This window comes from Lutra lutra, chromosome 1, assembly GCF_902655055.1.
Source record: "Lutra lutra chromosome 1, mLutLut1.2, whole genome shotgun sequence".
NCBI lineage: Eukaryota > Metazoa > Chordata > Mammalia > Carnivora > Mustelidae > Lutra > Lutra lutra.
Window position 1 is genome coordinate 73,873,901 of NC_062278.1, and position 15,027 is coordinate 73,888,927.

General features: G+C 35.7%; 1 pseudogene; it reads left to right on the top strand.

The window, feature by feature from the left end:
- The first annotated feature begins 5,023 nt into the window (after positions 1 to 5,023).
- Positions 5,024 to 15,027, top strand: part of LOC125097756 (tigger transposable element-derived protein 1-like) — an 85,601-nt pseudogene continuing 75,597 nt past the window's right edge.

A 15,027-nucleotide genomic window follows, 5' to 3' on the forward strand; every position in this document is an offset into this window, starting at 1 on the left:
ACCCCAATGTTCACAGCAGCAATATCCATGATAGCCAAACTGTGGAAGGAGATGAGATGCCCTTCAACAGATGAATGGATAAAGAAGATGTGGTTCATATCTACAGTGGAATAGTACTCAGCCATCAGAGAAGGTGAATACCCACCATCTGTAGCAACATGGATGGAACTGGAGGAGATTATGCTGAGTGAAGTAAGACAGAGAAAAATTTCTAGTCTTGTACATTTTTTCTAATATTGTCTCTCTTTAGTCTTGCCAAAAGTGAAGAATATTTGTTTGAAATCTGGTACTGTAAATTACTAATAATTTCCTAATGTAGTTATTATTTAAGTTTCTGTATTTCCTTTCTGTATTGTTTAAGCTAGATATTTATATTGTAATTTTAATTGATTTTGGTTTGCAAACATTATTTCTGTTTGGATATTAGTCCTTCGCTTTTCATGTGCATTGCAAGCATTCAACAAATTTTCTTCTCCCTTTGTAGGTAGTATTTTTTTTCTCTATGTAGAAATTTTGGGTAGTCAAACCTGTTTATATTTTCTCTTACAGCTTTTGTAGTCTGTGATAAAACTTAGAATGGTCTTATCTAGTCTAAGATTAAGATCTACCCCTCTTTTCCTCTGATACTTTTATGGTTTTATTTTCTTTTACATTTTAAACGTATTCATCTGGACTTTAGCAAGCTGTAGGCAGTGAAATTGTTCCTCAGTTTTATTTGGAAAAAAAAAAAAGGCTAATCTGTTGCCCCATCTCTGTAGATTTGATAGTTCATCTTGTCACACTGACTTAAAATGTCACTTTTACCATTTTCAAAATTCCTCTATGAACTTTGAATTATTTTTATTTTCATTGAGATATAATTGGCATATAACATTATATTAGTATCAGGTGTATAGCATAGTGATTTAGTATTTCTTTACGTTGTAAAATGATCTCTACAATATCTATCACAAGAGTTACAATTTCTCTCTTGTGATGAGAAATTTTAAATTTACCCTATTAGCAACTTCCAAATATGCAAAAGATTATCACTAACTATAGTCATCATGCTGTACAATACATATTTTGACTTACTTATTTTAAAATGGGAAGTTTGTACTTTTTGGCCCCCTTCTCCAATTTCACTCATCCTTCACCTCCTGCCTCTGGCAATCATTATATTCTTTATTTTAAGTTTCATTGCTCCGCCCAAATATCTCCATGCAAAGAGATATTTAACTATTTAAAAATAGTGGCATAATTAAACAATTTGATATGGGTACTGGGTACTCTAGGCTGGGCATAAACAATTAGAAAAGATGCCAACCTACATTCCCACCAACAGTGTAAGAGGGTTCTCCTTTCTCCACACCCACCAACATCTGTTCTTCCCCATGTTGTTAATTTTAGCCATCCTGACACTACCCTACATTCTAGCAATAGCACTATTAGATATTTACACAAAGGATACAAAAGCATGTGCAGCCTGATGTTGATAGCAGCATTATCAACAATAGCCAAACTATTGAAAGAGCCCAAGTGCCCATCAACTGATGAATGGATAAAAATGTAATATATATATATGTGTGTGTGTGTGGTTATACATATATATATGAATATTATCTTACTCAGCCATCAAAAAGAATGAAATCTTGCCATTTTCAGTGATGTGTATGAAGCTAGAGTGTATTATACTAAGTGAAATAAGTCAGTGTATTATACTAAATGAAATAAGACAAACACCATATGATCTTATTCATATGTGAAATTTAGGAAACAAAACAGATGAACAGGTTGGAAGGGGAGAAAAGAGAGAGAGAGAGAGAGAGAGAGAGGGAGAAAAGCAAACCGTAAAAGACTCTAAATGATATAGAACAAACAGGGTTATTGATGGAGGGAGGTGGGTGAGGATGGGTTAAATGGAAGATGGGCATTAAGGAGGGCACTTGTTATGTTGAGCACTGGGTGTTGTATGTAAGTGATGAATCACTAAATTCTCCTCCTGAAACTAATATTACACCATATGTTAACTAAGTAGAATTTAAATAAACATTTTGAAGAAAAAAATCCAATCTGATAAAGAATAATATCAGCTGTCTCTAACTGCTGAAGATATATGGATACCTCCTTCTTGAATCATTTTCTTATTAACAAAAATGCTATGTTTGAGTATAGTTTGCTTTAAACATAATGCAAAATAAATGTATCATTTGCTAAAAATATAATTTAAATATAATGGTATTTGTATTGCACTAAAAAATGATATAGGCTTGTGGTTCTCAGTGAGGATTGGAAAGAAACTCCTCCTTCCCATACCCTAAGCATTCTTGCTTCCATGTCCATCCCTCACCCCTCCACCCCCATCCCACAGGACCTCTAAGGCAACCTTGAGTGCATGCTTAGTTTTAAAAAGTATATTCAAATTAACAGGAGATATTTCTTTACATTGAAATGATTTACAAATTGGCAGCATAGTAGAAGTCAATGAAGGTAAGACTGCTCCATTATTCAGAGTTTATGGAACTGATATGTTTCTGTCAAGCAAACCGTATGAACTGTCCACATTCAAATTAAAAGTAACAATGTGCCTTGTTACTTAAATTTGCATTGATTTTGGTACTGATTTGTGAAAAGTCCAGTTAACAGTGATAGAGGGCACGAGATTTTTATTTTTATACAAAGAAGACCTGAATTTAAAAATTTGGGAATTTCTGATTTAGATTAATATTTCTTCCACACCAAGAGTAAAACAACCCCTTAGCTAAAAGCTTACAAGAAAAATTCTGTTCTCTGTTCCATCTGCTGATGGGCCTTTTGTCAGTTCTCTAAGTTCTCTGAGTCCATTTCACACTCTGCCTTCAAAGAAGCACTGTATTTTTACTTATTTTTATTTATTTTTTTTTTAAGATTTTATTTATTTATTTGAGAGAGAGACAGTGAGAGAGAGCATGAGCTAGGAGAAGGTCAGAGGGAGAAGCAGACTCCCCATGGAGCTGGGAGCCTGATGTGGGACTCGATCCCGGGATTCCGGGATCATGACCTGAGCCGAAGGCAGTCGTCCAACCAACTGAGCCACCCAGGCGTCCCGAAGCACTGTATTTTTAAACAGAACAGGAAAAAAGCTGGATTTCTAAAGATGGAGCTTTAGTAAGAGGAGTAGAAATAACCTATCTTTACGCAAATATCTCTTATTTCTTGAAGAGGTTACTGCTTATGTTCTCCTCTAGGATTTGATGAATTCCTGTCTCACATTGAGGTCTTTCATCCATTTTGAGTTTATCTTTGTGTATGGTATAAGAGATTGGTCAAGTTTCATCTTCTGTATATAGCTGTCCAATTTTCCCAGCACCATTTATTGAAGAGACTATCTTTTTTCCACTGGATATTTTTTCCTGTTTTGTCAAAGACTATATGACCACAGAGTTGCGGGTCCATAGCTGGGCTCTCTACTCTGTTCCATTGGTCTGTGTGTCTGTTTTTGTGCCAGTACCATGCTGTCTTGGTGATTACAGCTTTGTAATATAGCTTGAAATCAGGCAATGTGATGCCCCCAGCTTTGCTTTTCTTTTTCAACATTTCCTTGGTGATTCAGGGTCTTTTCTCATTCCATACAAATTTTAGGATTGTTTGTCCCAGCACTTTGAAAAATGCCAATGGTGTTTTGATTGGGATGGCATTGAAAGTATAGATTGCTCTAGGCAGCATAGACATTTTAACAATGTTTATTCTTCCGGTCTATGAGCATGGAATGTTATTCCATCTTTTTGCATCTTCTTTTCTTTCTTTTTTTCATGAGTGTTCTGTAGTTCCTCAAGTATAGATCCTTTACTTCTTTGGTTAGATTTATTCCAAGCTATCTTACGTTTTTTGGTCCTATTGTAAATGGAATCGATTCTCTAATCAACCACAGCAACTTCTTTTAAAATCTCCAAACACATCTCCAAAAGCAAGGGAAACAAAAACAAAAAATGAACTTTTGGGACTTCATCAAGATAAAAAACCTCTGCACAGCAAAGGAAACAGTCAACAAAACAAAGAGGCAGTGCATGGAATGGGAGACAATATTTGCAAATGACACTACAGACAAAGGGCTGATACCCAAGATCTATAAAAAACTTCTCAAACTCAACACCCAAAAAACAGTTAATCAAGTCAAAAAATGGGCAAAAAACATGAATAGATGCTTTTCCAATGAAGACATACAAATGGCTAACAGACACATGAAAAAATATTCATCATCATTAGCCATCAGGGCAATTCAAATCAAAACCACATTGAGATACCAGTTAGAATGCCAAAAATTAACAAAACAGGAAACAACAAATGTTGGTGAAATAAGTCAAGCAAAGAAAGTCAATTATCATATGGTTTCATTTACTTGTGGAACATAAGGTATAACATGGAGGACATTAGAAGAAGGAAAGGAAAAGTGAATGGGTGAAATTGGAGGGAGAGCCAAGAGAGACTGTGGACTCCGAGAAACAAACTGAGGGTTTTAGAGGGGAGTGGGTGGGGGAATGGGCAGCCGGTAGTGGATATTAAGGAGAGCATGGATTGCTTGGTGCACTGGGTGTTATACATAAACAATGAATCTTGGAACACTACATCAAAAACTAATGATGTATTGTATGGTGACTAACATAACACAATAAAAAAATAAACTCTTATTTCTCTTTGTGGTGTGCTCTACCATGGGTTTGTCTGTCCTTGTCTTTTGTAGTCAACTGTGTGGTAATATTATTGTGTGAGCCCCTGGGGAAAGGGCCAAGGGTCCAGCGGCTTGCATTAGACCCAAGATCTAGAGTCAACCCAAATGAAAAGAGCCCTTGCCACACACCTAGTGCCTAATTCTCCAGAACTCCACATAGGGATGTGAGGCTAAAGTCCATGTGTAGTGAAATGTGGAATTTATCTGGTGTATCCTTTTTGTCTGTCTCCCTCCAGAACTGGTGGAGGGGAGCAAGGGCCAGTTTGAGGACTTGGCGATGTAGTAAACTCAACTATGTATCTAATACGCTGCCGCTTCTTTTCAGTAGTATCCAGTTGTTGTTTTTTTGTTTGTTTTTTGTTGTTGTTTGTTTTTGTTTTTGTTTTTCTGGGCACTGTCCCTTCCCAGGATCAACTTTTATGCTTGGGGTGAGCTGCACTTTATCTGCATTGCTTGGAAGAAAACATCTGCTGACTATTTTGATGGATATGAATGTACAGAATGTGGGGAAAGCACGAGTTTGGAATTACCTAAAACCATCTCATGGAGCCTAGATATGAAGTCAGAGGAATAATCCAAGAAATCAAAACAAACCAGGTGTAGTAGTTTAATTGAATTTGGGAATCAACCCATATGTAAAACCACATAGAGTTAAACTTTTCTAATGAATAAATGTTTCTTTTTAAATCCCCAGTTTGAGTGAGAATTCATGTGCCTTTAAAGACTCTTAACCAATACAGGAGGTACAAGATTATTGCCAAATATATTGCCATTTCAACATGACTAGAAGGTATATATATATATATATATATATATATATTTTTTTTTTTTTTTTTTTTTTTTTTCTTTTTGTCAACCTAGTATTTTCACAGATCAGGGATACTTAAGCTATTTCTCATCCCTGCTCTTTTATGATGAATTCAGTGTGTCTTGGGACCAGATCATTTATGTTAATTTTTTGAAATTTTGAGAATGCAACTATGACTATTTGTTTTAAGGCATTTCTAGACTTGAACATAATAGTTATAATTTTGTGCAAATGCTGTATTAATTTTGCTCTACCAAATGTCCATTCCCTGTTTATCTGGGAATGACTGTCTCTTCTCATTTGAGACTCTGTTCTTTCTCTTTGTAGATTTTGGACATTTTCAATCTCCGTGGCTCCGTGACAGGAGAAATCTGGTGACTTTTGTAGGTTATTCATTCTAGGAAGAAAGTGAGAAAAACTCCCTCCTTTCAACTTAGAGGTCTAGATGCAAATTTAACTCTGTCATTATTTAACCTTAGATGAGAAATGGAAGATGGAATAAAGTGAAGGCCACATGTTTACCACTGTGGGAGTTGTCTAGCAACATAGCAACATGTGAGTATAGATTCTGGCCTTTTAGAAGAGAATTTGGGAGAAAAGAAAAGAATAAATTGTATATTAAATGTAATCTGAAAAAATAAACCACCATATTGTGGAGTTACTGACAGGTTTGTATGTTCTAAATTGATCTTCCCCAGTATTCCTGTAAAGATATGCAAGCTTTCTAAACATATAACACAAAAATATACACAGATTATATCTCTCTGGAGATACTGCAGTCATGTAATATTATGACACAACAAACAATGGTTTTATTTTCTAGGTGAAATTCTGAATCACTAATTGAGAGAGTCCTAATTATAAGTGACTTTTATTACTGGAATGCAATCAAATAAGTTATCCTATTATTAAATTCATTTGTTCATGTAATCTATTTAACCTGGAAAATGGATTAAGTCAAAAGTACCAATGTTTTTGACAAGGAACAGCTTTGTGATATGGAAAACTTCCCTCCCTCAGGCTGCATTTTCTTTAATTTTCTCTGTTAAATATCACAGCAGATTGTTAGAATCCATACAAGTCCCTGCAAATAATCTGTATGATACTTGAATCTTTTGTACTATGAATAACACTGATCTTGAGGGAAGGATGTGTTTTTTTTAACCTATTACTGCCAGTGTGTAAATTAATTTGACAATAAGCATGCTGTGGTAGGCTGAATAATAACCCTCCACAGATATCCACTCCTTAACCCCTGGAATTTATGAATGCTACCTTATGTACGAAAGAGATTTTGCCGAAGTGATTTAGTTAAGGATCTTGAAATAGGAAATTATCCTTGTATTAGTTTGCTAAGGCTGCTGTAATGAAGTACTACAAACTGGGTGGCTAAAACAACAGAAATTTATTGTCTCACAGTTCTGGGGGCTGGAAGTCCAAGATCAAGGTATTGTTGTTTTCCTGCGAGGGCTGTGAGGGAGAATCCGTTCCATGTCTCTCCCCTAGCTTGTTTGCAAGGAAGTCTTAGGTCTTCCTTGACCAATGGAAGTGTCACTCTGATTGCTGGCTTCATCTTTACATGTGTTCTCTCTGTGTGCCTTGTGTCTGTTTCTATATCCAAATTTCTCCTTTCTCTTAGGACATCAGTCCTAAGAGAAACTAAGTGAGTCCTATCAAGTTAGGACTCACCCTAGTGATCTATCTTTATTAATTACACATGTAGTGAATTGATTTCCAAATAAAGTCACATTCTGAGGTCTTGGTGGTTAGGACTCAACCAATATTTGAATTTGGGGGGCATAATTTAATTCACAGCCATCCTGGACAATCCTAACAGGCTTGTCATAAGTATCATCATAAATGTGCTTAGGAGATGGAGGTAAGTTCTGAAGTAGGAAGTGGGTGATGTGAGGATGTAAGGAGGAAGTCACCGCCTCAAAGAATGCTGGTGGTGTCCAGAACCTAGACTCCCTAGAGTCTCTGGAAGGAAATGCAGCTTTGTCAACACCTTGACTTTTGTCCAGTGAAATTGATTTCAGACTTCTGGCCTCCAGAACTGTAACAGAAAAAAAAATATATTAAGCCATTAAATTTGTTGGCAATTTGTTATGGTAGCAATATGAAACTAATATACTTAATGAATTTTTGTTTAAAATATTTTATTAATAATTTGTAATTAAAAAATTTATCTTGTTCAGATAAATGGGCATTAATGAAGCTATCTTAGGACAACTTTACTTCCTGGGTGATAATATATGATAAATAGTATTCTTCTCAAAGCAAATGTTTATATTCCTGATATGATTTTTTCCTGTTTTTCCCAAGATTATATTCACTCTATTCTAATATGAATGTGCTATTTTATAGTTATTTGAAAACCTCCTATACAGAAGCACCATGTTTCTTGGATTTAATGCTCTTCTTTGACATTGTATATTTATTTAATAAAACCAATTGGCCTTGATTGGAGCTTTATATTTATCAAGAAACATGTTGTATTATGTCTATTTCTGTTTACAATTAATCTTAGCCAAAAGGCAAAGAAGTGAACTCTCTTTCAGTTATTTAAAATATATATCTTTGAAAGAATTTATAATTTAGAAGTGGATATAGATAGAATTATGGGTCCAAGTGACCTGAAAAATAGATTATTTGTATCTATTTTATATCTATGAGATGTGAGCTTCAGAAACCTTTCTATGTCATCAGTGGCACAGTTGATTATTAGTTAGCTATGGAAATTATATAAAAAGACTTCTGCTTTTTAATTTTTTTTCCATAAGTGCAGTTTCATTCTCTTATAACTGATAATATTTTCTTCCTGTGCCTTCTCTACTATGACTTACTTTAGCAAAAAATATACTAGAATGTCTGCTTTTTGGTATTTTCTTTGAAAGATATCACTTTATTTGTTTATAACTAATAAAAATCTGCCTCTAGTCATTTCTTGAAATGCCTTATTATAGCAAAATGAATTAGTGAAAAGATTGTGTTTGGGTTCTAAACAGAAAGATCAGTATTCAGTTTCTTTTTTTTTTTTAAGATTTTATTTATTCATTTGAGAAAGAGAGAGAGAGAGAGAGTGCATGCACAAGCAGGAGGGACAGGCAGCAGGAGAGGGAGAAGACTCCCCATGGAACAGGGAACTTAACACAGATCTCAATCCCAATTTTTATAGTTTTATCAAAATATAATTAAAATAATAAAACACATATTTAAATTGTACAATTTAATAAATTTTGACATAGTACACGTTTGTGAAGCCATCAGCATAAAGATAATAAACATATTCAGCAATACCCCCCAAAGTTTCATCATGCCCACCACTGTCCTTCCTCCTCTTTCTCACCCCCTCATCACAAAATAAATAATCTAAATCACTAAATAATCTGTTTCCTGTTATTAAAAATTACTTTTCATTTTCTGGAACGTTATATGAATAGAAACATACAGTATATACTCTTTTTTGTCTCACTTCGTAGTGTAATTATTTTGAGATTCACCCATGTTATTGTATCAGTAATCAATTTTTTAAAAAAGATTTTACTTATTTGAGAGAGAGAGAGAGAGAGAACACAGGCAGGCAGAGGGGCAGAGGGAGAGGGAGAGGGAGAAGCAGGCTCCCTGCTGATCAAGGAGCCCCAGGTGGGACTGGATCCCAGAACCCCAGGATCATGACCTGAGCCTAAGGCAGATGCCTGACTGACTGAGCCACCCAGGCACCCTAATCAATTTCTTTTTGTTGTTGAGCATATTCCATTGCACTGATATACCAACAGTTTTTAATCTGTTCATTGTTGATGGACATTTGGATTGTTTCCACTTTTTAGCTATTACAGATAAGACTGCTATGAACACTTAAATGCAAATTTTTGAGTGGACATAAGCTTTCATTTCTGCTGGAATAATTAGAAGTGGAGTCGCGGTGTCACATGGTTGGTGTGTGTTTAACTTTTTTTTTTTTTTTAAAGATTTTATTTGAGGGAGAGAGAGATTGAGTGAATATGAGCTGAGGGGAGAGGCACAGGGAGAGAGAGAAGCAGACTCCTTGCTAAGCAAGGAGCCCCATGAGGGGCTCCATCCCAGGACCCAGAGATCATGACCCAAGCCCGAGCCAGTCAGGTGCCTCGTGTTTAACTTTTTAAGAAACTGCCAAACTGATTTGCGAAGTGATTGTATCATATTCCAACCAGCAGTATATGAGAGCTCCAGGTATTGAGTACTCACAACAAAATTGGGTATGATCAGTGATTGATTTTTTTTTTTTTTTTTTTTTTTTGGTGAGAGAGCACGCGAGGGCGCTCACGTGCACTACAGCAGGGAGAGAAGCGGGGGAGAGGGGCAGGAGAAGAGAGAAATTTTTTTTTTTTTTTAAAGATTTTATTTGTTTATTTTAGTGGGGGAGAGTATGCAAATACAGGCAGGGGGTGGGGCTGAGGAAAAGGGAGAAACAGGCTCCCCAGTGAGCTGGGAGCCTATGCGGGCTTTTTGGGATCATGACCTGAGCCTAAAGAAACCGCTTAAATGAGTCACGGAGGCGCCAGAACAAAGAGAATCTTAAACAGGCTACACACCCAGCACCAAGCTACTGCAGGGCTCAATCTCTGGACACTGAGATCATGACCTGAGCTGAAATCGAGTCCAGCGCTTAACTGACCGAGCCACCATGTCTGCCTGGTCAGTGATTATAATTCTACCCATTCTAGTGATTGTGGAATCAAAATCTAATTTTGATTTTAATTTACATTTCCCTAATGATTAATAATGCCAAATACCTTCTCATATGCTTATTTTTTTTTCTTCAACATATTATCTTTGGTGAAGTGTCTATTCATGTCTTTTGCCCTTTTTAAAATTAGATTGATTTTCTGATTTCGATTATCAGTAATGCTGACCACATATAACAAGTTAGAAAGTATTCCATCTTCCTTAATTTTTTAGGAGAGTATGTATAATTTTGGTATTTCTTCCTTAAGTACTTGATAGAATTTGCCAGTGCACCCATAGTTTCTTTTGCAAGAATTTTTTTTAAATAATAAATTCAAATTGATTACTGCATACAGTTCAATTCACGTTATCTATTTCTTCTTTGGTGAGCACTAGTACTCTGTTTTTCTAGGAATTTAACCATTTCATATCAGCTGTCAAATTTGGCATACTTTTAAAAATAATTTCCACATTGTATTTCAAGTATCTGTAGAATCCCCAGTGATGTTCTCTCATCCATGATATTGATACTTTGTGTTTCTCCCCCTTTTAATCTAGCTAGTCTGGCTAGAAATTTATCAGTTTTATTGATATTCTCAAACAAGTGGCTTTTGATTTTACTTAATTTTCTCTATTGATTTTTGTTTTCTTTCCTTGTTTTGTGGCCTTATACTAATTAATCCTTTCTACTTATTTGAGATTCATTTCCTCATTCCTCCCCCACCACCTAGTTTTTAAAGGTAGATTATGAGGTCATTGATTTAAGATTTTTTCTTTTGTAGTGAAGATATTTAATCCTATACATTTTCATTTAAATACTATTGTGTTCCTGGAATATAGCTTACTTGTTTATAATGTGTAATTGTTTTTATAATTGCTGAATTTGTTTTGTTAGTGTTTTATTAAGGATTTGTTGTGTTTATGTTCATAAGGGATATTGATCTATTGTTTTCTTACAGTGTCTTTCAAATTTGGCATCAGGGTAATGTGAGCATCTTAAAATGAGTTGGGAAGAAAATTTTGCGTAGAGTTAGTATTTCTTCCATAAATTCACAAAGCAGACTTGAGGGCTCAGACATTTGTCTGTGGGAAGATTTTTTCACTCCACACAGTTTCATGAACTGATGTGGATTTATCTAATTTATGTGTTTCTTGAGTGAGCTTTGCCAGATTGTGTCTTTCAGAAAATTTATTTGCATACAACTGTGTATAATATTCTCATATTATCCTTTAATGTCTTTAGGATTTGCAGTGACCCTCCCTTGCTTTTATTCCTGCAAATAGTTAATTTTGTCCTCTCTCCTTTTTTCTTGGTTAGTCTGGCTAGAGATTTATCAATTTTATTGATCTCTTCAAAGAGCCAACTTTGAATTTCACTGAGTTTTCTCCGTTTTTCACTTGTTTACTATTTCATTGATTTCTGCCTGTATCTTTAATATTTTTTTCTTTTCCTCTTGCTTTGGGCTTAATTTGCCCTTCTTTTTCTAGTTGTGCATGTGTGTTTTAGCAGGAAGCTGAATTCATCGACTTAAGGCCTTTCTTATTTTCCAGTATAAACACTGTTCTCTAAATTTCCCTCTAAGCCTGCTTGAGAGAGCTCTCTGGCCTCCGTGGGTGATAGAACACATGTGCTTTCTTCTTATTATTTTTAAAAAATTTTTATTTAAAAAAATTTTTTTTCAGTGTTCCAGAATTCATTGTTTATGCACCACATCCAGTGCTCCATGAAATACGCGCCTTCCATAATACCCACCACCAGGCTCACCCAATTTCCCACCCATCCAACCCCTTCAAAACCCTCAGATTGTTTTTAGAGTTCCCAGTCTCTCATGGTTCATCTCCCCCTCCGATTTCCCCCAACTCCCCTCTCCTCTCTATCTGCACATGTGCTTTCTATCAGCGCAGTGGATGATTCCCACCCATGCGGTGCTCAGTCGGGTTTTGGGCTCCCCCTCACCGCAGGTGGTTCTGCTTTACTGCTCTCTCAGCAGCAGAGACCTTTGCCCGGGAATGGTGGTGAGAGGGATTGTTGTTTGTTTCCCTGTTCAGGGTGTGGGCAGATGGGCATTCTTGTTTCCCACTTAAGCGCAGACAGCTTTATTTCTCAGCTTCCTTTCAGCGGTGATTTCCCTCTACACAAAACAAAGGCGAGTCTTGCCTTTCCATCCCAAGGGGTCAGACAGCTTTTGCTTCTATCCCTCCATCAGATTTCAGTAGATCTTTTCCTGAACGCTGGTGGTGAGCGGTCTCCTGCTCTGCACCAAGAGCACAGGGTTTAGAACCTGGAAAAAGTGATTTGACTGAATGAAGGGCTCTGCTTTTGTCTGCCTCTCCCATGAATTCTAAGTGTCTATTACGGATTTGTGAAATTGTTATTTTTCTTTTTTATTCTCTTATGGTGGCCGCTGCTTCCGCCAGTGCTGTGTAAAAGGTAAAACAGTTTTTGCAATTGTACTTTCTCAGGAACACACACTTTTGGAAATTCAGTTCATCTGGTTTCCATTTGACTTTAGTTCTCTGACTGGCTTAAACACGTTATGATTTGGGGGATTATTTGGATTTTTCTGTATGTGTGGCGTTATGTTCTTTTATGGGTTTGTGCATCTAAACAGAAATAGGTGATATATTTGGTGCATCTATTAGGAAAAAAAAGTCTGCAAATCAATTTCTAATACGTATTTGGAGAAACTATAAGAAAAACAAATGTAATCTAAATATACAAAATAAAATAATAAAACAAGAAAAAATAATAAATAGAAAATGAATGTATAATTGAGATAATCAACCAAGACAAAAGCAGCATTTTTGAAATCACTAAAAAAAAAAAAAAAAAAAAAAAAAAAAGAGTAACAAACTCTGTTCAGAGAAGGAAAAAAATAAAATATGCTAATATCAGAAATGAAAAAGGAAACAGTAGTACAGTTTCTGCAGGAATTTAAAAAGATAATAAAATTGATATTATGAACAGACACTTGCTACTGAATTTCACAATATAAGTTATACAATTTCCTTTAAAAGGAAAAGTAATCAAAACCAATACAAGAGGAAATAGAAAATCTGAGTAGTCTTATATGTACCAAATATATTGGATCCATAATTAAAGTCTTCATATATGTATACCTTCCCCTGCATAAAAAAAATAGGTCTAAATGATTTACTTGTGAATTTATGAAACTTTTGTAAAATAGATAATATTAAAAAGAATGGTGAATAAAAAGGGAATTTCCTACCTTGGTTTGTGCATAGTCATAATAACAAAACCTGGTCAAAATTTTAAAAAATCCATAAGCCAGTGACTTTCATGAACAAGGATGTGATGATTCAAAGCAAAACATTATCAAATTCATCAAAGAGTATATGAAAAGATGAGACTTCAGGAATAAGTTGGGGTTATCCAGGAAATCCAAGGTTGGTTTAACATTTTAATATCAGCCAGTGTAATTTCCCACAGTAACAAAATAAGGGATAAAACCATGTAATTTTTTCAATAGATATAGAAATAGAACTTGGTTAAATATAATACCTCTTTATGATAAAAAAAAAAAACTTATTTGTAAGCTAAGAGTAAGCTTCAAATTACTTTAAAGATATCTATAAAAAGTATAGTATAGGGGTGCCTGAGTGGCTCAGTGGATTAAAGCCTCTGCGTTTGGCTCATGTCATGATCCCAGAGTCCTGGGATCGAGCCCTGCATCCGGCTCTCTGCTCAACGGGGAGCCTGCTTCCTCCTCCTCTCTCTCTGCCTGCTTCTCTGCCTACTTGTGATCTCTGTCTGTCAAATAAACAAATAAAATCTCAAAAAAAAAAGTATAGTAGGGGCGCCTGGGTGGCTCAGTGGGTTAAGCCGCTGCCTTCGGCTCAGGTCATGATCCCAGGTCCTGGGTTTAAGCCCCACATCGGGCTTTCTGCTCACAGGGAGTCTGCTTCCTCCTCTCTCTCTGCCTGCCTCTCTGCCTACTTGTGATTTCTCTCTGAAAAAAAAAAAAAAAAAAAAAAGTATAGTATGTAGCATACTCATTGGTTATAAACATTAAAATTTTTCTTTCACAAGAGGACAACACTCTTACACTGTTGGTGGGAATGCAAACTGGTCAGCTACTCTGGAAAACAGCATAGAGTTTCCTCAAAAAGTTAAAAATAGAACTGCCTTATGACCCAGCAACTGCACTACTAGGTATTATCCAAAAGATATAAATATAGTGATCTAAAGGGACACATGTTCCCAAATGTTGATAGCAGCAATGTCCACAATAACCAAACTATGGAAAGAGCCCAGCTGTCTGTCGACAGATGAATGGATAATGAAGACGTGGTGTATAAATATATAATGGAATATTATTCAGCCATCAAAAAGAATGAAATCTTGCTATTTGCAATGATGTGGATGGAACTAGAGGGTATTATGCTAAGCGAAATAAGTCAGTCAAGAAAGACAAATATCCTATGATCTCACTCATATGTGGAATTTAAGAAACAAAACAGATGAACATAGGGGAAGGGAAGGAAAAATAACAAGTTGAGAACAGAGGGAGACAAATCATAAGAGACTTTTAACCATTGGAAGCAAACTGAGGATTTCTGGGGGTTGGGGTCTTGGGATGGTATAACTGGGTGGTGGGCATTAAGGAGGGCACATGATGTAGTGAGCACTAGGTGTTCTATGCAACTGATGAATCACTAAATTCATCCTCTGAAACTAATAATACAGTATATGTTAATTAAATTGAATTTAAATTAAAAAAAAATTTCCCTCAGAGACTAGCACTAAGGCAAGGACAGCCACACTTACCATGTTTATTCATCATTGTCCTAGATGTTATATCAT